Raw genomic sequence first — 24,487 nt, 5'->3', positions numbered from 1 at the left:
GTGAGAAAAAAGTGTCAACCAAAGAGCATGCAAGGATCACTATATGTACAACTTTGGACGAATTATGTTAACAATCAACTTGTGTTAATTGGGTAACTCTACTTCGAAAATCTCCTAAATTGAGTGTAGTATCAGGAGAAAGGCTACCAGGAAGAAAGGCATTGAAGTGAAGAAAGACTCAAAGGTCATTTTAAAAAAAAAAAAAAAAAAACTTGAACAATGTAGAGTATTTTGAGCTACATAACTCAATACTTGGAATTTGTTAGTGACACTTTGTGGTAAGCTAGTGAAGACATTCTAAGTAAGTTTGTAGAAGGAATCTTATTGATTTAAGCTTCAAAGTCGAGTTAAGTTTCTGGTAGAAAAATCATATTTCTAGGCAAGGCCAAGGGTGGGTTGATTGCCAGGATGACAAGGTGAGATGAGCGTGTGTTTTGAGCGAAAGAGGTTATTTAGGCTTGGGACATGCAAGAAGCATGTCCTGGCATGATCAAGCAGCCTGAGCCACGCGTCATTACACACTCTATTATGAAAGTTGAGTATATTGCTACTTGTGAAGCAGCAAAAGAAGCAGTTTTGCTGAGGAAGTTCTTGCATAATTTGGAAGTTGTTCCAAACATGAACATGCCCCATCACTTTATATTGTGATAATAGTGGGGCATATTACTAATCCATTTACAAAGACTCTCATGGCTAAAGTGTTCGAGGGTCTTCTAGAAAGTCTAGATCTGCGAGTTATGTACATTAGGTAATCTAGGAAAAGTGGCAGATGTGTAATGGGTATGAGGATGCCCTAGTTTATTGTATTTGTATATACACATTTTATGTAATACACTTGTACATTTTACCATTTTCAATGTTAGAGGATTACTTTATTATGAACATCCCAAAGAGACTAGAGTTTTAGTCCAAGTGGGAGTTTGTTGGAATTTATGTCCTAAAACTCGTAGATTGTAAATATAATCCATTGACCATTGTTAATAAAGTGTTATTATTGTAATAATTGTTATTGATTATATTATTAGTTTTGTCTTAATAACTCAAATCCAATAAACTAACATCCTAAACTGTTTAATAAGTATTGAATAGTATGTAGAGACATACAGGATCAATGTTCGAGATCAGCTTAAAGGGTCTATAGTATAGGGATAAGACTGGGTACCTTTATCCTGGTAACATTATGAATACGACTCACTTGTATTTGATACAAATACAATGATCCAATGTGTTCATGTAGTTGACATGCGAGTGAAGGTATCCTATGCAATGAGATTGCAATAGACCAGACCGTGAAATAGTAACCACTTGGTGTTACTACATTAACTAGTTAGGTTTCTATTTCACTAGGATGACCTAGATAACTTAGTCTTAATCTTGAGTGTATTATGAACTCTTGTTCCGAGAGATTGTCCTTTGATTTGTACGAGTGAGAGTGGCTAGATCGCCGACTCAATAAGCTTATCATTCACTACTACAAAAAAGACTCTCTTGACGTTTTTAAACTGTCAAGAATCACTATTCTTGACGGTTTTAAAACCGTCGTTGAAGCCAGCGTCAAGAAAGTCAAAGTTCTTGACGGTTAATAAAACGTCAAGAATAGCGATTCTTAACAGTTTATAAACGTCAAGTATACAAATATTCATGACAGTTAAAAATCGTCAAGTGAATGAGTATTCATGACATTTAAAAACTATCAAGAATGTAATTTATGACATTTAAAAACGGTCAAGAACACAATTGTTTATGACGTTTAAAAAACGTCAAGAATTTACTTGTTAATGACATTGAAAAACCGTCAAGAATGTATTTGTTTATGACATTTAAAAAACGTCAAGCTTGTTTCATTTTTTTTCTAAATTATAATTTATTTATATTTTTGTTCCTGTATTGTCTCTATAATTCTGTAGTGTGGCCCAACAATCTCATAAATATGCACGAGTACAATTCCAAAACTTTAACATATATTAACATTTAATCATATATGTATGAACATTTCGAAAACTTTACATGTTTGTTCGATATTGTCATATACAAAACACTACTTCAGTCAAACCTAATAATAATCCCAAAATTACAAAACCAATCCAACTATGCTATTCCAAAAATCACAAGACTACAATTCTAGTTCAAGAAACAAAATCTTAATTAAAGAAGCTTTGAAACTCAATGATCTTGGATGAATTTGACTTCAAATACAAACTTGGATTCCACAACCTAAACCAAAATAAAATAATATATCAAGTTAAGATGGATTCACATAGCAACATTTTATCAAATGGTTGCAATGTTTCAAATAAGCAACAATTAAAATTCACATATCGATTTGGCATCTATAAATATACAAACTAAAAAGTACCTAAATGTCAATTATTTACCCAATAAGGCTAACTAAGTAACCAACCTCTAATATGTTTTGCAATGAAAAAGGTTGCCATATTGTTAATTTGGCCATATTGTGAAGGCAACCTCTTAGATGTGTTTGTGAGAAAGGAAAGAAATACCAAAATAAGTATGGACTAAGATAGTATCAAATAAAGTTAAAGTTGAATTTTAAAGCTCTATTTTTTCAAGATAGAAAAATTCAGCTAAAGAGGAAAACACTAAGGACAACCAAGCAAAAAAGTCTAACAAATATCAAAGAGAACATGCAGGAAAGAAAGAATGTAAATAAGGTTTTATCCACACCAAGCAAAAAATTCTAACAAGTATCAAAAGCTTTATAAGTTGTACTAGAATTCAAAGCTCTAAACTCTAAGAATGTAAATTTCTTTGAAGAAATTTGTGTATAAAGGTCACACAGTTGAAAATTCAATACCTTTTCAAGAATGTTGTTGAGAAGATTATTGTGATGAATCTTTGAATCCAAATTATGGAGACAAGATAAATAAATGAGTTTTGATTCTAACTGACTGAATGAGAGTTAAGAAAATAAGAACATTGGAGTTGAATTATCAGCATTTATTTTAATGAAACCTATGATAGCAAACCAAATTATAGAGAGAGATCAAATGCTAGGATGAAGGAATTGTCTTACATTTGGTGAGTTCCCAAATGTTGTGGTAGTCACAAGAGTTATTCCACTCGAATTGTCTTAGACAAGAGGCTTCCATTCAGCAAGTACTGGTGAGAATTAAAGTGGAATGACAAACTTAAAAACACCTAATCTTTAACAAACTTTCCGACTTTTTGCAATTATTTTTTAACACAAGATATCAAAACACACTTAAAAACCATAACAACCAATTACCATAAAATGTTGTCCAATAACAATAATTGGGTCAACCCAAACATCATTAAATTCTTGGGAAAGGTTGTGGACTAGACCTTCACCATCTTGCCCCTAAAACAAGTTAAAGCTTAAGGAAAGAACACAATAGAAACAAAAATCATAAACTCATCAGTTAGATAGTATTGGTGGTCAAAACCTCAAGGTCTCACTTCTTCCATTTTATATTACCAAATTTGAAAATGATAAATATATGATCATTACTTGAAACATGTTGGTGTACAAGTGTGAATGAAACTAAATCAAGTTTGTGTTTTATGTTATTGTTTTTGACAGTATATTTATGTGCTATGCAATCCATGAGAGTATATTTATGTGCTATGCAATCCAGAAGGGGGAATGCAACTATACCCAATTCATAATTGTATTTGGAACACTAATGATTTTAGCACAAATTCCATCTTTCCATTCTCTAAGACATATAAACCTTATCTCCCTCACTCTATACCTTGGCTATAGTGCTCTTGCAACATATTAAAATTCTCGTAATTAAAAATTCATACACAATTTAAATTAAATTAAACATCAAGACCCATGACGAAGATGAATCTCTGTTCATTTTTCTTTTTATTAACAAACAAAAGTTTTTAGGTCCACTTCTTTCAACAACCTCCTCAAGGATCCTTAATTATCTCTTTCCAAGTTCATAACCACTCTAGTCATGCAAAGATTAAGGTTCATGGCCAATCAACAATTAATCTGTGATTAAGATATTATGAACGTCATTCACATAAAAACATGAAAAGATGAAGAGCAAATAATCAGATGCATTACAAAGAATAATTCATAAACTTTGTCTACATCTATCCATAGGATTAAGAGTTTAGCTACCCCATACTTCACAATCTAAAACACAAAATGGAATACAATACCCATAACAAAAATTCAAGGAGAAGAAAAAGAAAACGAAGAAGAATAGCTAGTGATTCGTATTATTATAATACTGTGTATAACAGTATGTGTTTTTTAATATTCTTTGTTTCCAGCTCCAGTGTACCAAAATATTATCACAAACTCCACAATCCTTCTTTTTCCAATCCCTAAACTAACCAATGAATTATTTGCACGCTTGGTAGCCTTGTTCAAAATATATATATATTACAATTATAATAACTTGTATCCCCCCTTTTCAAGCCTAAAATGCAAAACCTTTCTTCCATTCTCTAAGGCATATTTCCTCTTCTTTAATTTTGCATTCCAATTTTAAATAACAAATTACAAATTTTAATCACAAAGGAAAAAAGGAAAATTATTACCTTTAGAAAGGGAAGAAAATGAATGAGTAACCATGAAGGATTTGGAAACGAATAGAGGTTTAGCGAAAGTGGAATGCGACAGAAGGACGGTGAACGTGTTTACTCGTTTTCAAACAGAGAATGTGTTTACACATTTCGAACAGTGAACAGACTGACGCAAATCAACGAAGGTGAAGGGAACGCAAAGCAGACGAACGATGACGGACGATGAACGCAAATGGACGAAGGGAAGGTTAGGTGAACGACGCTTTTGATTTCGGGTGGAGAAGGGACAAAGTCGCGGCGAATTAGGTTTAATTAAGAAAAGGGGAAGTGATCTAATTGAAACGTTGCGTTTTGTAAAAGAATATTCACACAATAATTTTTTAGAAATTTCTTGATGTTTTTAAAGACTCAAAAACAAATTAAAATTTTTGAAGTTTTTTAAAAACATCAAATGATTTTTTAGAATTATCTTGACGTTTTAAAAACGTCAAGAATTTTTTATAAATTTCTTGATGTTTTTAAAAATGTCAAGAACTTTTTAGAATTATCTCAACATTTTAAAAACGTTAAGAATTTTTATAAATTTCTTGACGTTTTAAAACGTCGAGGAAAACTATATATTTTGACGTTTAAAAAACGTCGATGTGATTCATAAACATTCTTGACGTTTTTTAAACGTCAAGAAAAAATACATCTTACTTGACGTTTAATAAACGTCAAGAAAGTTGAAAATTGGGCTTTCATAAAAATTCTTGACGTTTTTTTATTTAAAAACGTCAAGAAAGGAAAACTACAACCGTCAAGAGAGCCTATTTTTGTAGTAGTGATTTTGGGGACAAGACTGAGTGGGGAGTTGGGATTATAATTAAACAAAATAGAATTCACTCATTTCCTACTTTAGGGTAAGTAGATGAATGTTAGCTTAAATGGTGGCTCCAAAACTTGGACAAAGGGTTCGTACCCTCTCTATGACATGAGAGGGGTTTTTGTTTATTAGTAGGACCATAAACAAGTTGTTCATTAGAGGAGCACTGGTTTTTAAGGATTAGAGGTAAATAGGGGAAAGCGGTAAATTGATCCAACTGGTGTTACAAACACTCGTGAAGGACTAACTTACTATTATTGGTCTATATCCGTGGACACAGACATATATTTTTAGTGAGAAGAGTTCAGTTGTGAGTCTTTAATGGAGTGTACACACAGCTAACGAATATTGATTAATGTGGTTAATGAGTTTAGCCAATTAATCTTAGATCGTTGTAGCTTTTGATTTGTAGATCCATTAGGTCCCTTTCCTAGCTCGTAAAGGGTAATGAGATTTATTTATATTGGTTGTAATTTAAAATGTTTAAATTTAACTTGGGAATTAGTATAATGTATAGTGAGTGATTAAGTTTTTTATCACCCGTGTTATTTGTTATCACTAGGGAAAGAAAGCTAAGTAGAAAAAGTAGAATGCCAAATGAAAAAAAAAAAAGATTAGTAAGCAGCGTTATTATTTTAAAATAGAAAACAAAATTAACATTATTGTTAAACCGAGCCATTCTCGAGAACATGAAATAGAATTGGATAGCTGCCATGCATCGTGTCTATGAATGTTAAGAATGAAACTATCGGTAGGGTTATAGAATAATCATTCTATCAGCCTCAATTATGATACAGGGTTTATGAAATAGAATTTTCTTATGTATTGTAATATTAGAAGATTCTTCGTCAGGAAGCAAAGCTTATAGCTTTGAAGAGTATCTAAAGGTTATAGAAGAGCAACCGAAAGCTTACGATCAGCTCCAAACCAATTTTCCAGCATAAAGCCAGAGTGGATCCCAAGTACAACAGGAAGGTTGTTAAAATCAAATCTCTTATGTCTTATTTCATAACTAATTAGTTTTGATCTTAACTACAACAATTTTCAATTTTTTCTAGGTGAACATTGTATGTGCTTAGAAATTAAGTGTTTTGAAAATTAGAGGTGAGCAATCACACTTAGAAACTATGTGTAGAACCATAGAAATGTTACCCCATCGGTTCTAGCAATGCCTAGTTACCGCAGTTCATAACAAAGAAAGAAAAGAGGCTCGTAAATGCATACCATACAAAAGTGAGACAATCAACAATTATAAAAAAAACATATGCAATATGCATTAAAAAAAGCTCATAACAAATGCAGAGTCAAGTCGGTTAGGTCAAGTAGAACATGTTGAGTTCCCTAGCTATTAGAGCTTTTGGTGGAAAACATCGCTTTTGGCCTAACCAAAACTAGACCATTTATTTTTAGTGTTTTAAACATAACGTCAAGTTTGATTGAGGGCTTTGAAAAGAGGAGGAATCCTCCTCGATCCACAGTAGGGCGAAAACGAGGCTTGTTGTCACTTCGAAGGGAGCAGTCAAACTTAGCATTGAGTTTGATGTTTTTTTTTTGAAAAGGTAATGATAATATTATACAACAACAATGTGGACCCACAGCCTGAGGTCAAGACAAAAGAGCGAACAACACTCACAGAACAAGTAGTTAGACAAAACAACCCATAAGTACCCAAAACAACCCCACATCTCAGGAACAATAACTAAAACCAAAAGAAACCAACTAGTGTTCCAAACATTAAAAGGACAAGAAGAAGAGAGAAAGACAACAAAGTTAATAAAGAGAAGAGAAACCCCACAGCCCGGGGACAAGCAAACGAAAAGAACATTAAATAAGACCATGAACACCATCCGACCAAGAAGCAGCACGCGCTTTAATACACGACTGAATGAGCTGGAATACAACCAGAGGCTCCCGAATAGCACCTCCATGAAGACGATGATTTCGCTCTTGCCAAATGAAATAAATTGTAGCACTAGAGAAGGCGCCACAGTTTTCTCCTCACACTCTTCCCAATACCCTGATTATAAATCCAAGATAACTCAACCCCCCAATAACCGGTTCTATGAGAAGATGACATAAGCAAAAGGATCCTCGACCAAATCTCCCACCCAAAATGACAAGAAAAAAACAAATGATCACGAGACTCATAGTTCCCTCCACAAAGCAAACACGATAAAGGAATCGACCTATCCCACAGACTTAACCTACCTCTAGTACCCAACCTATCCCTGATGGCCAACCAAGCACAAAAGGAGTGCTTAGGAATATTTCCCCCACCCCATAGTAAACCCGACCAGCCAACCCTACTACTATGAGGACGAATAGTCTCCCACGCACTGGTGATCGAAAAACTATCCGAAACTCACAATCAGAGAAACTCCTACATGGCGACTCCAAATCAAAGAGACAACATCAATAAACATCTTTCAACATTATTATTAGAGGCAAAAATACATATGTTGGGATTTTATGTCCTAAAACTCGTAGTTTGTTATCATATTCAGTTCAATAAAATCATTATTGAAAAATTAAAAATTATAATCTTAAATCCAATAAACTAAGTCTTGATGCTATTTTTTAATACATTTGAACTTTATGTCGAGACATAAATGTGGATCAAGTTCGAGTATATAGCCTCAATAGTCTATAGTGCCTTATTTAGAGAAACTACAGATGTGACCCGCTTTGTAATTAGTACAAACGAGGTGATCCTAAATTGTTCATGTAGAGACATGAAAGTGGGGGCATCCTATGTAAAGTACTTACATAAGACTGATCCATGAAATAGTCACTTTTACGTTAAACACCGTTTACTGTTTAGAACTAACTATTTCGTTTATTGATGACTTAGGTAGCTTAATCTTAATCCTAAGCTAACTATGGACTCCTGTTCACATGAGATTATCCTTACATTTGCATAAGTGAGGGTATCTCATCAACGTTCTCCCAATAAGCCTCTCATTTCAAGGGTAAGATCAGATGAATGGCTGGGAACATAGGATGCAAGAAAAAATTCACTTCTACCTGTTTTAGGGTTAGTAGATAGGTTGTTCTCTTAAGCACTAAATCCATATCTTGAACAAGGGGCCCCACCCTCACATTAGCCCGAGAGGGATTAAGTTTATAGGTTGAACCTTAAACCAATTGTTCAATAGTGGATCAATGAGACTTAAGAAATAAGATGTAGTCTCAAGGATAAAACAGTAATTTGATCCATTCGAGGTTACGAATAACATGTGAAGGATTAACTTATTAATCATGGTTAATCTTGAATCGTTGGAGCCCATGATATATAAGTCCATTAGGTTTCCCTGCTAGTTCATATGGAATAAACTTAGAACACTGTGATGGAATAAGTCGAATTGTCCGAATTGAGAGAAGAGAGAGAAATCGACAAGTATACCGACAAGGTGCACCTTGAGGACATGAAAGTCATGTTAAGAAAGACTGAAAAGAATTAAAACTTAATACCTATACCAACAATGTGAACCTTTTTTTTTCGGTGGCTCGATTATAGGGACTTCAAAGTTAAGCGTGCTTAGCTTGAAGAAATTCTATGTTGGGTGACCTCTTGGAAATTTTCCTAGGATGCATGTGAGTGAGGCAAAGCATGCTGAAAGATTTCGTGTTGTTTTGGGAAGAGGAATTTCATTCTAATAAGTTTTTAAGAATAGTAAGGATGATGCTGCCAGGTGGCAGGGGATGCAGAGAATGCTGGAGATACGAATTCCAAATCCTAAGTTTAAGGTGTTACATTTTGGTTTCAAAAACTTTTGGAATTTTGTGAGAGGTATAGACATTCATATTCGAATAGATACAAAGGTATAATATTTCATAATTCTTTTAATTTAGGGTTGCAAGTTAAATAGGTGCAATTAGGGGAATTTTGTATTCCATTTTTCCACTGCGCATGTCTCTTTCTAACATAGACTATGAAGAAACTTTCTCTATCGTTGCCATGCTAAAGTCAATTAGAATAGTCTTATGCATCGCCACGTTTTATGATTATGAAATTTTGCAGATGGATGTCAAGACAACTTTTTTTTAATGACAATCTTGAAGAGAGTATCTATATTACTCAATTATAGGGGTTTATAGATCAAGATCAAGAACAAAAGGTTTGTAAGATTCAAAAATCCATTTATGGATTAAAACAAACATCTAGATCCTGGAATATAAGATTTGATACTATGATCAAATCTTATGGCTTTGATACAAAAGGTTGACGAACCTTATGCTTACAAAAAAGGTCGTCAATTCCATTGTAGTACTCTTAGTCTTGTATGTAGATGATATTCTACTTATTTGAAAAGGACATAGGATTTCATACTAATATCAAGAAATGGCTAGCTATGCAATTTCAAATGAAAGTTCTGGGAAATGCACAATACGTTCTTAAGATCCAAATTGTACAGAACTGCAAGAACAAAACACTAGCCATGTCTCAAGCATCTTATATAGACAAAATGTTGTCTAGATATAAAATGTAGAATTCCAAAAAGGGTATGCTATTATACATCTACGAAATTCATTTGTCAAAGGAACAATGTCCTAAGACACCTCAAGAAATTGAGGATATGAGAAAATTTTCCTATGCTTCCGCTGTTGGAAGTTTGATATATGCAATGTTGTGTACTAGATCTGACATTTGCTACTTAGTAGGGATGGTCAGTAGGTATCAGTCCAATCTTGGACGTGATCACTAGACAACCGTTAAGAATGTTCTAAAATATCTTTGAAGAACAAAACACTACATTCTTGTGTATGGTACAAAAGATTTGATCCTTACTGGATACACTCATTATGATTTTCAAACTGATCAAGATGCTAGAAAGTCTACATCAGGATTAGTATTCACTCTAAATAGAAGAGTAGTAGTTTGGAGAAGCATAAAACAAACTTGTATAGTTGATTCCACAATGGAGGGAGAATACATAGCAACTTTTGAAGCAACAACAGAAGCATTATGGCTAAGAAAATTCTTGACAGATCTGAAAGTCGTTCCAAATATGCATCTATCAATCACTTTATACTGTCACAACAGTGGTGCAGTTGCAAATTCAAGAGAACCTAAAAGCCGTAAACGGGGAAAACATATCGAACGTAAGTACCATCTTATCAGGAAAATTGTACATCGTGGTGACGTTGTAGTAACCCAGATTTTTTCAGAGAAATTGTGGATGCCGCCCGCTTTGTAGTTAGTACAAACGAGGTGATTCTGAATCGTTCCAGTACACACATGAATGACCCGTTAGTTAACGAATGTTGATTAACTCAGTCTATAAGAATTTTGTCAATTAATCTTGAATCATTGGAGTCAATGATATATATGTAACGACCCAACTTTTCTGGGTAAGTCGAGGTCGTTAATTTTTGACAAAAGACTTTGGTTGATACAAAATGAAACGTAAGTCAATTTAAAAACAAATTATGTCAGGCCTGATTTTCAAATACTCAAGAAAACTTAAAAATAACACTATTTACAAATAAAAGTTTGTAAACTAAGTTTTTAGTACATCTTAAACCTTAAAAGAAATCATAAGCGGAAGCAAAATAACACATTTCCTATGGCAATCACGCTTCCTTCCTGCCCCTCGCCGGTTTGCCACCTTTATTTCCTTTTCCTGAAAATTAAACATAAGAAGGGTGAGTATTTTAAATACTCAGTAAGAGACCTCTACTGGTCTCGTCAGGGGAAAATAAATTGTTAAAGTTCTATTGGGACACCCTGTACAGTCGCAGTCTTGTGATCCCGTAGGATACACATCTCAGTCTAACGCCCCGAAGGACGTACATATCAGTCTGACGCCCCGAGGGACGTACATATCAGTCTAACGCCCCGAGGGACGTACATATCAGTCTAACGCCCCGAGGGACGTACATATCAGTCAAGTGTTCTGCAGAAACACATATCAGTCAAATACTCCCGAAGGTGCAAAATAAATTGGTGATCCCGTGGGACACCTACAAGGTAAACATCCCAATACAACCTAACAATTTATCCCCTCATTCCATTCAACCCATCTTTCAGTTACTTCAAATCACAAAGTCCTTTCTTTCAACATCCTAACAGTCAACTTATTTTACTACAGTCATATGTCTGTCAATAATATGCTAATACATCAGTCAATCCACTATACAGTCAAGTCAATACACCCCTCAGTTCACCAGCACAAACCACAGTTCAGTATAATCCACATCCAACTGAAACAAATTCACTAGTTCACATCCAATCTTTATACAGCACAATCTATTAATATCATCATGTACACAGAAGCATAATTTCAGTCATTCACATGTATACTTTCGGCAATCCACATCAATTCACACATCAATGTATATATATATGTTTCCAGTCAAATACAACATACACTAAACATTTAGTCTGCAATCAAACATGTACATCTTAATCATCATCCATACAGTCCAACACAACTCAAAAACTTTAGGTAAGTCCAGTAGAAAATCCCTTACCTCACTTTTATGCAAGTTCTTCAATCTACTAAATCCAATGAATCAAATCCTAAACATAATCAATCATAAAATCAACATCTTTCTAAATAGTTTCAACCATTCAAATTACCCCATATGTAAATTCCACAACTTACCCAAGAAGTGGAAAATCAAGTCCACTTCAACCTTTTGGAAAATCAAGGATTCGCTCACTGAATCAAGATGTACCTTCAAGAATTAAGCATTTCGCCAACAATTAAATCCAATGGCAGCATCCAACAAAAACCAAGAAACCAACAAAAACCATAACTTGTTCTTACCCAAATATGAGCCCAATGGTTCACGGCGAGGCAGATCTGGACGACGATTTGCTTTGCGAGGGAGGCACGACGGTTGTGAGCGGAGAGGCACGACGGTTACAGGCGGATGGGCGCGACGGTTTAGATCTGAAGAAGAAAAGAGAGGGTGGCGGTTGGGTTCGGCGAGCGGCGGCGGTTTTGCTTCGCGAACGGAGATGGAGACGGCAATTCGCGCGCACGACTGCAACGCAAATCTGGACTGGCAGCGGCACGGTCTTGCTTCGCGGCTGGGTATGGTGAAAAAGAAAGAGAAACGGAAGAAGAGAAGTCTCGGGTGGCGGTTGCTGGGCTACGGCGGTTGCTGGGCTGCGGCGGAAGGAGAAAATGGAAGGAAGAGATCGGCGGAAAGAAGGAGAAGATGGATGGGAGTCACGATCGCACGGGGAAGAAGAAGGGAGAAAAGAAAAGAAAAGGAAAAGAAGAAAGAAAAATAATAAAGAAATTTTTACTAAAGTAAAAATAAATATATATTATATATATATATATATATATATATTTACCTTTTTTTTGGGCTTACTTTTCTTCCCTCTTAAGAAACTTTCGTCCTCGAAAGTTCTAATCCTGAAATAACTCTGGATAACGAGTCCTCATTTCTTCCTCTCGCTCCCATGTGCCTCTTCAATTCGATGATTCGCCACAAAACCTTTACTAATGGAATGCTTCTATTACGAAGCATCTTTACCTCTCTAGCCAAATCTCCACAGGTTGTTCAACATAGCTCAAATGCTCGTCAATCCCAAGGTTCATAGTCCACTACATGAGATGTATCGGCCACATACTTCCTCAACATCGAAACATGGAAAACATTATGAACTGCAGAGAGAGATGGTGGTAACGCCAAGCGATACGCCACAACACCAACCCTCTCTAAGACCTCAAATGGTCCAACAAAACGAGGACTTAACTTTCCTTTCTTCTCAAACGCATAAACCCTTCATAGGTGCTACCTTCAAGAATACCTTTTCTCCCACATCGAACTTAGGTCTTTTCGTCGTACATCTGCATAACTTTCTGTCTACTCTGCGCTGTTTGCATACGCGTCCTAATCGTTTGAATAGCCTCATTAGTAGACGTAATTCAGGTCCCATCAACCTATGTTCACCAACCTCACCCCAACAAACAGGGGTTCTACAACATTTGGCCATACAAAGCCTCAAATGGTGCCTCATGGATAGCCTGGAAACTGTTGTTATAAGCAAACTCCATCAAATGTAGATGAGAGTCCCAACTACCTGGAACTCTAAACACAAGCTCGTAGCATATTCTCTAAAATTTGGTTCAAACGTTCAGTTTGACATCAGTCTGTGGATGAAAGGCTGTACTGAAATCCAATCTCGTACCCATAGCAGTCTGAAGTCCCTTCAAATTTGGAAGTAAACCGTGCATCCCTATCAGAAACAATCGATACAGGCACTCCATGCAGTCTCACAATCTCAGTTAAATACAACTCTGCCCACTTACTAGCAGTATAGTGGATTTTCCTGGTACAAAATGTGCCGATTTGTAAGCCTGTCTATGACAACCAGAATCACTGTGAAACCTTCAGGGTCTTAGGCAGCCCTGAAATAAAATCCATCGACATTCTCCACTTCCACTCTGGCACACTTAAGGTTGTAATAACTGCTGTCTAGGTGCCTTAACTTGCTGACATACTAGACACTTACTAACAAATTCGCCACTTCCCTTTCATATTCGCACCATAAAATCGTTTTAAATCCTGATACATTTTCGTGCTACCAGGATGCATGGAAAATGGGGAATTATGGGCTTCATCTAGTAAGTCAATATTAACTGTACTGTTTCGCTGGCACACATAAACGTCTTCAAACATCAACCCACCATCAGGATATGAAGAACTCATCAGTCTGCCCTGTTTCAACAAGGCGACGTCTCTCATCAAATAAGGATCATTACTCTGAGCATCAACAATCTTGTGCCTCAGAGTCGGTTGCACCGTTAATTGAGCTAGCTGTGAGGTGTCTCCCCACAGACACTGCAATCTCAGCTCTCTCAAGTCTCGATGCAATGGTACCTGACTAGTAATGAGTGCTGCGAATGTGATACTTTTCTACTAAGAGCATGCCACCACATTCGCCTTACAGGATGGTATAATATCTCACAGTCATAATCTTTACAAACTCGAGCCACCTTCGCTGTCTCATATTCAACTCCTTCTGAGTGAAGAAGTACTTTAGGCTCTTATGGTCAGTAAAGAATTTGTATCTTTTCACCATACAAGTAATGTCTCCATATCTTCAATGCAAAAACCACTGCTGCCAACTCCAAATCATGTGTGGGTAGTTCTGCTCGTGACTCTTCAACTGACGAGGCATAAGCAACCACCTTACCTTTCTGCATCAAAACACAACCCAGTCCTTTCTTGGAAGCATCACTGTAAATCACAAAACTTCAGATCCATCTGGTACAGTAAGGACGGTGCAGTAACTAACCTTTGCTTAAGGTTCTGAAAACTATCCTCACAAGCTGGACTCAAACAAACGGAGTTCCCTTCCTTGTCAACTGAGTCAAAGGAGTAGCCAAACGTGAAAATCCTCCACAAACCTCCGGTAATACCTGCTAAACCCAGAAAACTACGAACCTCACAACTGTGGAGGGTCGAGGCCAACTGGTAACCGCTTCTATCTTTGCAGGGTCTACAGAAACTCCCTCACTGGAAACCACATGACCAAGAAAAGCCACCTGCTTCAACCAAAATTCGCACTCTGAGAACTTAGCATACAGTTATTGACTCGAAGAGTCTCTAACACCTTATGTAAGTGTTCTCATGTTCGGCTTCAGTCTTGGAATAAACCAAATATCATAATGAAGACTATCACAAAAGTGTCCAAGAAATCCTTAAACACCTGTTCATCAAATCCATAAATACAGCAGGTGCATTAGTCAAACCAAAAGACATTACTATGAATTCATAATGTCCATACCTCGAACGAAAAGCAGTCTTAGGAATATCACGTCTCTAATCCTCAACTGGTGCCTGACCGTAAGTCAATCTTAGAGAACACCGTGGCTCCTGTAACTGATCGAACAAATCTCGATTCTGGGTAAAGGATATCTGTTCTTGACTGTTACTTTATTCAACTCTCTATAGTCAATGCAAAGACGCATCGACCCATCCTTCTTCTTCACAACAATACTGGTGCACCCAAGGTGACACACTAGGTCGAATAAAGCCTTTGTCAAGCAATTCCTGTAACTGTACTTCAGTTCTTTCAACTCAGCAGGAGCCATCCTATAAGGGGCTCTAGAAATAGGAGTAGTGTTTGGCTCCAACTCAATGGCAAATCAATCTCTCTATGTGGCGGTAGTCCTGGAAGATCTTTTGGAAATACATCTGGGTAGTCTCTTACCACAGGTTCTGAAGTTAAAGAAGTCTCACCTTCCCTAGTATCCACCACACTTGCCAAAATACTCCAAGTACCCTGGTTGAGTAGTTTACTAGCTTTCATAGCTGAGATTACTTTAGGCAGTACTACTGTTCCTACTCCCTTGAATTTAAAGCTAGATGCAGTAGGGGGACTAAACACAACTTCCTTACGAGAACAATCAATACTAGCATGATTAGTAGCTAGCCAATCCATACCTAAAATTACATCAAAGTCACGCATATCTAATACAACAAAGGTTACGTCCAGCACACGACCAGCTATCTCAATTTCACATGCTTTAATCTTTTCCTTAGACAACATAATTTCTCCAGACGGTGTAGACACTGACAAAACATAGTCTAAGGGTTCCACCTCTAAGCATGCATGCGTCACAAAAAGCGATGAAATAAATGAATGAGAAGATCCCGAGTCAAACAAGGTCAAGGCAAAATGCCCTAATACTGGTAATGTACCTGTCACTACTGTGCCGGCCTTCTCTGCCTCTGATCTATTAGTGGCAAAGATTGTACCCCGCTGTGGAGGTCTCTCTCCCTGACTGCTCGATCCAGCCCCAGTAGATCTCAAGGGACACCTATCAGCCATGTGTCCCTTGCTGCACTTATAACAGACTCTCGTTCCCATCAAACAACGACCCAGGTGGCGTTTCCCGCACGTATTACATACTGGCTCTCTTGAGTAGTGTCTCCTGCACCGCCAGAACTCTGCTGGAAACTGCGAAAAGAATCACCTGGTCTCATGTTCCTCTGAGGAACTCCTACAGTTCTCTGCTCTACTTTTCTCTTTTGACCCGACGACGATCCCTTATTAAAGCTCCTTGGCTGTCTTTCATCCTTCCAATACTCATATCCACTGCAGACGCAGTGCTTCAGCTTGGGTAGTGGGCTTTAGTGCTCGCACAAAACCCCTAATTTCATCTTTCAATCCCTTGACGAACTATCAGCTCTAGCCTGCTCATTACTAACAAGCTCAGGGGCAAAACGTGACAGCATATCAACTCCTGGTCGTACTCCTCGACTGTCATATATCCTTGCTTCAACTCCAAGAATTCCTGGCTTTGGCGTCTCTAAGGTTAGCCGAGAAAAACTTGGTATAGAAGCAGTTCTTAAACTGATCCCAGGTAATTTGCCTCACATCTCCACCTAGCATGCGCATTGTAGTCCTCCACCAGATAATGCTCTGTCCCTCAGTAGAAAAGCAGCACACTGAACTCTGTGCTCCTCGGGACATCTCATGTAATTAAATATGGTTTCCACAGAGGACAACCACATTTCAGCTTTAGTAGGATCCTCCAGTGACCCATCAAACGTCTGAGGGTCATACTTCCGAAAGTCCCTCAGCAGAAAGTTGGTTAGGTAATTCTTGTGCAGGAGGGGCTGCTGGTGCAGGGGAAACTACAGGTGCAGGTGGAACCGCAGGTGCCTGCTGGTTTTGAGCTATGGCTGTCATAAGTTCTGTAAACCTCTGCTCCATGTGAGCAGACAGTGCATCAAACTCAACGTGAGTCACGGGTGCAGCAGGAATTCGCTGTTCAGCTTGACCCTCAGTAGGCTGATTACGACCTGCTCCTCTACCTCGGCCTCCTGCTCCTCTACTCGGCCTCTACGACCTCCTCTACGTACTTCTTCCCTTGGCGGCATAATTCCTATTATCCACCAACAACACTCTTTAACAAAATCTTAATCATAAACATAAGCAAGTCTTTATCGTCATGCAATCTAGTTTAATTTAGGCAAGGTCATGCAAATAAACCATACATATAAGCATCAAGCATACCTGACGAGAGACGAAGGGTCGCGTTAGCCATAGGAACACAAAAACATAGACTTACATCGTAAGTCAGTCTACAGAACCTAAAACTTAGGCTCTGATACCAACTGTAACGACCCAACTTTTCTGGGTAAGTCGAGGTCGTTAATTTTTGACAAAAGACTTTGGTTGATACAAAATGAAACGTAAGTCAATTTAAAAACAAATTATGTCAGGCCTGATTTTCAAATACTCAAGAAAACTTAAAAATAACACTATTTACAAATAAAAGTTTGTAAACTAAGTTTTTAGTACATCTTAAACCTTAAAAGAAATCATAAGCGGAAGCAAAATAACACATTTCCTATGGCAATCACGCTTCCTTCCTGCCCCTCGCCGGTTTGCCACCTTTATTTCCTTTTCCTGAAAATTAAACATAAGAAGGGTGAGTATTTTAAATACTCAGTAAGAGAGCCTCTACTGGTCTCGTCAGGGGAAAATAAATTGTTAAAGTTCTATTGGGACACCCTGTACAGTCGCAGTCTTGTGATCCGTAGGATACACATCTCAGTCTAACGCCCCGAAGGACGTACATATCAGTCTGACGCCCGAGGGACGTACATATCAGTCTAACGCCCCGAGGGACGTACATATCAGTCTAACGCCGAGGGACGTACATATCAGTCAAGTGTTCTGCAGAAACACATATCAGTCAAATACTCCCGAAGGTGCAAAATAAATTGGTGATCCCGTGGGACACCTACAAGGTAAACATCCCAATACAACCTAACAATTTATCCCTCATTCCATTCAACCCATCTTTCAGTTACTTCAAATCACAAAGTCCTTTCTTTCAACATCCTAACAGTCAACTTATTTTACTACAGTCATATGTCTGTCAATAATATGCTAATACATCAGTCAATCCACTATACAGTCAAGTCAATACACCCCTCAGTTCACCAGCACAAACCACAGTTCAGTATAATCCACATCCAACTGAAACAAATTCACTAGTTCACATCCAATCTTTATACAGCACAATCTATTAATATCATCATGTACACAGAAGCATAATTTCAGTCATTCACATGTATACTTTCGGCAATCCACATCAATTCACACATCAATGTATATATATATGTTTCCAGTCAAATACAACATACACTAAACATTTAGTCTGCAATCAAACATGTACATCTTAATCATCATCCATACAGTCCAACACAACTCAAAAACTTTAGGTAAGTCCAGTAGAAAATCCCTTACCTCACTTTTATGCAAGTTCTTCAATCTACTAAATCCAATGAATCAAATCCTAAACATAATCAATCATAAAAATCAACATCTTTCTAAATAGTTTTCAACCATTCAAATTACCCCATATGTAAATTCCACAACTTACCCAAGAAGTGGAAAATCAAGTCCACTTCAACCTTTTGGAAAATCAAGGATTCGCTCACTGAATCAAGATGTACCTTCAAGAATTAAGCATTTCGCCAACAATTAAATCCAATGGCAGCATCGAACAAAAACCAAGAAACCAACAAAAACCATAACTTGTTCTTACCCAAATATGAGCCCAATGGTTCACGGCGAGGCAGATCTGGACGACGATTTGCTTTGCGAGGGAGGCACGACGGTTGTGAGCGGAGAGGCACGACGGTTACAGGCGGATGGGCGCGACGGTTTAGATCTGAAGAAGAAAAGAGAGGGTGGCGGTTGGGTTCGGCGAGCGGCGGCGGTTTTGCTTCGCGAACGGAGATGGAGACGGCAATTCGGCGCGCGGGACGACTGCAACGCAAATCTGGACTGGCAGCGGCACGGTCTTGCTTCGCGGCTGGGTATGGTGAAAAAGAAAGAGAAACGGAAGAAGAGAAGTCTCGGGTGGCGGTTGCTGGGCTACGGCGGTTGCTGGGCTGCGGCGGAAGGAGAAAATGGAAGGAAGAGATCGGCGGAAAGAAGGAGAAGATGGATGGGAGTCACGATCGCACGGGAAGAAGAAGGGAGAAAAGAAAAGAAAAGGAAAAGAAGAAAAGAAAAATAATAAAGAAATTTTAATATTAAAGTAAAAATAAAATATATATATATATATATATATATTTACCTTTTTTTTTTTTGGGCATTACAATATAGGTCCATTAGGTTCCCTTGCTAGCTCATATGGAATAAACTTAAAACAGTGTGATGGAATAAGTCGAATTGTTCGAATTGGGAGAAGAGAGAGAAACTGACAAGTATATGTGTTATAGCCATCGAATTTCATATTAGAAATAGAGCTTTGAGTTGTTGGGCTTTAGTATTCCATGGACATGCAATTTTGCATGGAAAATCCTTATAAATAGGGTCGTTGACCTCATTTGATGGGCTGGCTATTGAATTTGGGCTCTTGTACCAAATTGGATTTCTTTTTCTTATTTACATAGAAAAAAATTACCAAGCCCATTTCTTTTTCCATCTATTTCTTTCTCCCGGTACTGAGTCTAGAGGATAGTAGGTGAACCCTATTTTAGAATATATTGAAGGATGAAACGTAACTCTTTCACGGAAGTGGGGGCTCTCCACTCCTTAATAGCTTACAACTTATGTTCGTCCATTCAAATCTTTCTACATTCGATGATGTGACCTAGAAAATTGATACGCTATTTAGCAAAAACACTTTTCTCTTTCTTGAAATATAACTGATTATGTTGGAGCTTGTCAAAAGTCAAAATCTTCGACACGCTCTTCCATTTGTGCAATAGAACTTGAAGAGCTACTTCCACGTTCAAAACTACCTACTTTGGTGGTTTTATGTTCTAACGAAACAACCCTCAGCACCAATTCATTTATGGGTAGTTTGTCTATTTAGGCATTCAATGCGTCTATTTCTCTGACTTTTTCTTTAAACATCTCAAGTTGGGTCTAGAGAAATCTTACTTCGTTTGGAAATTCTTTCATATCCAAGAATTCCTCTTCAATCTCAGTCAGTCGCTCCGGTTGCAACTTTGATAGTTGTTTCATTGTTGACATAATTGCATCTCGCTTAGCCAAGGAGCTAACAAAGCTTTAATACCACTTGTCACAAAATGCAACTTTTCGAATACGGGACGGGCGATTGTGCAACACTTGTTCTAAATTGATGAACAAGGCAACCTTGTGAAATTTGAAAGTTGCGGACAAACTTGTGGTACGATGTAGCCTCGCTTCATCTTTTGAGAGAAATTGGTTTTATAAAACGTGAGAGATAAAGAAAAACATTGATAACATCCTTAAAGAAAAAATTGAATATTGTCAATTACAAAGAAAGCTTAGATTTGCAAAAATCACAATAGGGCTTAGTTGGGGATTCAACTACCATGCCTCCCCTACAATACATCTTAAACTTTTTTAGCATTGACAACATTGCATATGAAAATTGCGAAACGACGCACCTTAGGTCGGTGACAACAAAAGGAAAGCAGTTGACTAAACTAAGTACAAAGCATAAAGATAAAGTGGTTTGAGGATATACGAGCATACGACCATAGGCAAATAATGCCTTGGACAAGCACACTTGTGACACTCTGCGTACCACAATCGCAATCTTTCAAACATGGAACGGACAATTGTAGAACACTTGTTTTGCTCAGTCAATAAGTCAGGCATGTAAAATTCGAAAATCACAAACAAACTCACGACAATTGTTTTATAAAATGTGAGAGAGAATATCATTAAAAACATCATTAAAGAATGCGTTGAAGACTTTCAATTGCAAATAAAAATTTAATTATAAAGAATACGATAAGACATGGTTGGGGATTCAACTATTGGGTCTCTCCTATAGTATAGTTTAGACTTTTGAGCTTTGACAGGTTTGCAAATGAAAATGTGTGACACCTCACACCCTAGGTCTATGACATAAAAAGGAAAGCAATAGACTAAACTAAATACAAGACATAAAGAAAAGGTGATTTGGGGGTATTTGGGCATGTGGCCATAGATAAACAACGCCTTAAACAAGCATGCTGGTGAGAACAAAAGCTTATAGTTAGCCCAGTATTAAGATTAAGTTATATTTGATATCTATCAATGAAATAGTAAGTTTTTCAAAGTTAACGGTGTTATAACTTAAAAGTGACTATTTCATGGTTCTATTCTTTTGTAAACTCTTTACATAGGATGTCCATACTTTCATGTCTCTAGGATTTAGGATCACATCGTTTATACTAAATACAAAGCAGACTGCATTCATTGTGTCCTGGAATAAGGTGCCTAACTGTATTCGTACAATCTATACTATTTAGGCTCTATACTTAAACTTGATCAACTTTTATGTCTCTACATAAAGTTCAAGTTTACTTAATAATAACCTCGGGTCCTTAGTTTATTGGCTTTAAGATTATAGTATCAATAACGACTTAATTGAATAGATTATGATTACAACGAGTTTTAGGACATAAATTACAACATCTAGTTCTTACAACTTTTGATTCTAGAGTGTCAACTCTTGTCAACAACTCTTAAATGGGTAATCCATCGAGATGATCGATCATTGCAGCAATAGTGTTAGTGATATATATTAAACAACCAATTGTGCCTCTACAAACACAATGCTTTTCTTTCGATTCTTGCGTTTTCACGTAAGCTTTGGTTTCGTATATATTGCTTTCAATATGGTATTAGAGCTCATTAAGCCTAAACGGATATTTGGTTCAAGATAGGTGAAACCAAAGAGGCACCATCTTGAAGGGGCATGTTCCCACAATTGAAAAACCAAGGAAACTTAGACTCCTTATAAAATAGATGAGCTACTCCTCTCATTGCCAATTGGTATTGTGATGAAACCTCATACTTTGGTAATATATAATTAAATTTACCTTCAACCACTAGCTTAAGCTTTTGGGTGAATTTGGGGTTTAATATGGTATCAGAGCAGGTGGTCCAAAAGGTCCTATGTTCAAGTCCTTGTGTAACGCCCCAAACTCGAAGGTAATTTATTTTAAGAAAATTTTTCGATTTGTACAAGATTTATTTTTTTAAGAAAATATGTTGAAGGGGGAGAAAGAAGATTTGAAAATGTGATAATATAATTATATATATATTTATTTATATTTTAGTTTTTATTATTTAAAATAAATAAAAGAAAAGAAAAAGAATTTTTCCCTTCCTTCTTCCTCCGTGCGTCCTCCATCTCTTTCTTCTCCGTTCACCCTAGCAGCCGCCCACCTCTTTCCTTTTTCTTCTTCTATTTGTCGCAGCCGCCGATCATCTCCCTCTCTTCCCTTCCGTCCGTCGAAGCCAAGGCCGCCGCGTGAACCTGTAACCGCCGGCTGTCTCCCCTCTCCTTTCTCCTCTGTTTTCTGCCCAGCGTCGTGTGACCCTCTGCCCAGCACCGCGTGACCCTCCGCCCAGTGCCGTGTGACCCTCTGCCCAGCACCGCGCAACCTTTGTCTCGCGCCGTTGTCCAGATCTGCAACGCCGTGTCCCCACCGGTAGCCGATCTCTTCCTAAATTGCGTGTCCCCTATCAAGTCGTCGTTCTTCTGCTCGTTGGAAGACGGAGTTACGATTTGAAGCCGATTTTCTTTTCGGTTGAGTCGCATTCAGTGTTGCTCTATTTACAGCCGTTTGATTCGTTCTTGATTGTCATTTTTGCCTTGCCGTGAACCATTGGGCTCATATTTGGGTAAGAACAAGTTATGGTTTTTGTTGGTTTCTTGGTTTTTGTTGAATGCTACCATTGGATTTAATTGTTGGCGAATTGCTTAATTCTTGAAGGTACATCTTAATTCAGTGAGCGAATCCTTGATTTTCCAAAAGGTTGAAGTGGAATTGATTTTCCACTTCTTGGGTAAGTTGTGGAATTTACATATGGGGTAATTTGAATGGTTGAAACTATTTAGAAAGATGTTGATTTTATGTTTGATTATGTTTAGGATTTGATTTATTGGATCACTTAAATTCACAACCAAATTGTGAATTTTGATTTCAGTTTGCCCTTATTTGGATTGTTTCGTGGACGATAGTTGATTAAGGAGCTTCCCTAACTTTGAGGTAAGGGATTTTCTACTGGACTCAACAACAAAATTAAGATATATTGACTAATTAAGATGTATTGACTGTATGGACCGAAATATTATATGTGAACTGAGTAGGACGACAGTTATGATGTATGTTTGGGTATTGACTTAAAGTTTAATGTTTGCTGTGTTTGACTGGGAGAAATTAATATATATATGTGCATGGGTTGATGTGGACTGTGGTTGAGTATATGTTGTGACTGTCTGGTTATGTATATGTACAAAGATAAGGATGTGGAAACGACTGAATCTCGTAGATGTTGCTTATATAAAGTGTGGATTTGATTAGTAGATTGATTGTTGTCTAGACTGAATGTATAATCTACTGTTATGTTGTGTGCTTGTGAACGGAGGAAACGTCATGGTTGTGCCCTTGGTGGCTGAGGAGGAGATTATGATTGTTTAGCTTGTTAACTGATGTAATGATATACTTTTTATTGACCTTGGGCTAAATTAGAGTAAGACGACTGTTTGGGGTTAAATAAGGAGTTTATATGATGAGAATGTTTAACTGATCTGTGAATGACTGTTAAGATGTTTAGAATGGACTGAGGGGAAAAATTGTTAGCTTTTATTGGGATGTGTGCCTTGTAGGTGTCCCACGGGATCACCAATTATTCTGCACCTTCGGGAGCATTAGACTGATATGTGTTTCTGCAGAACACTAGACTGAAATGTACGTCCCTCGGGGCGTTAGACTGAAATATGCATCCTACGGGATCACAAGACTGCGACTGTACAGGGTGTCCCAATAGAATGTTAACAATTTATTTTCCCCTGATGGGACCAGTAGAGGGTTTCTTACTGGGTATTTTATACTCACCCTCCTTATGTTTAATTTTTTCAGGCAAAGGTAATAAAGGCGACAAACCGGCGAGGGGCAGGAAGGAAGCGTGATTGCCATAGGGGATATTTTAATTTGCTTCCGCTTAATGTTTTGTTTCTCATGTTTTGTTTTAGTACTTGAGATTGTTTAGAAAATTTTATAGTTGAACTGTATTCACGAATTAGTAAACTTTTCTTGAAAGTGTTGGCTATTTTAAACAGGGCCCAAATATAAATTTTTGTTTTCTTTGAGACTTTGAAATTA

General features: G+C 37.3%; 3 long non-coding RNA genes across 12 annotated transcripts in view; 1 reads left to right on the top strand and 2 right to left on the bottom strand.

Moving 5' to 3' along the window:
• The window catches only part of LOC116403245, a 13,752-nt gene extending 1,379 nt beyond the window's left edge, over positions 1 to 12,373 (bottom strand). For 4 of the 7 annotated variants that reach the window (XR_004215905.1, XR_004215904.1, XR_004215903.1 and 1 more), the window contains exons 1-4: positions 12,166 to 12,373; positions 12,001 to 12,073; positions 11,867 to 11,915; positions 10,918 to 11,016 (exon numbers count right to left, since the gene is read on the bottom strand). This is a non-coding gene — a long non-coding RNA (uncharacterized LOC116403245). Of the gene's footprint in view, positions 1 to 10,917; positions 11,017 to 11,265; positions 11,290 to 11,334; positions 11,357 to 11,865; positions 11,916 to 12,000; positions 12,074 to 12,165 lie in introns of those variants that run through there. The other 3 variants (XR_004215908.1, XR_004215906.1, XR_004215909.1) reach the window with 3 other exon arrangements.
• A 4,865-nt stretch (positions 12,374 to 17,238) lies between these two features.
• Positions 17,239 to 19,158, bottom strand: LOC116403264. Of its 4 annotated transcripts, none has more exons than XR_004215934.1 (4): positions 18,928 to 19,153; positions 18,763 to 18,835; positions 18,627 to 18,675; positions 17,239 to 17,253 (listed from the first exon to the last, which is right to left on the bottom strand). It is a non-coding gene; the product is annotated as an uncharacterized LOC116403264 (long non-coding RNA). The 4 variants fall into 4 exon arrangements; XR_004215933.1 differs by lacking the exon at positions 17,239 to 17,253 and adding an exon at positions 17,756 to 17,780 and having other exon boundaries at positions 18,928 to 19,158; XR_004215932.1 differs by lacking the exon at positions 17,239 to 17,253 and adding an exon at positions 18,096 to 18,117 and having other exon boundaries at positions 18,928 to 19,157.
• Positions 19,159 to 22,519: 3,361 nt separating this feature from the next.
• Positions 22,520 to 24,487, top strand: LOC116403163. Its single transcript, XR_004215766.1, has 4 exons — positions 22,520 to 23,003; positions 23,096 to 23,168; positions 23,310 to 23,371; positions 24,245 to 24,487. It is a non-coding gene; the product is annotated as an uncharacterized LOC116403163 (long non-coding RNA).

This window comes from Cucumis sativus, chromosome 4 (assembly GCF_000004075.3).
Source record: "Cucumis sativus cultivar 9930 chromosome 4, Cucumber_9930_V3, whole genome shotgun sequence".
Taxonomy (NCBI): Eukaryota; Viridiplantae; Streptophyta; class Magnoliopsida; order Cucurbitales; family Cucurbitaceae; genus Cucumis; species Cucumis sativus.
Note: the sequence above shows the minus strand (reverse complement) of the source record. Positions and strands in the feature narration are given on the sequence as shown.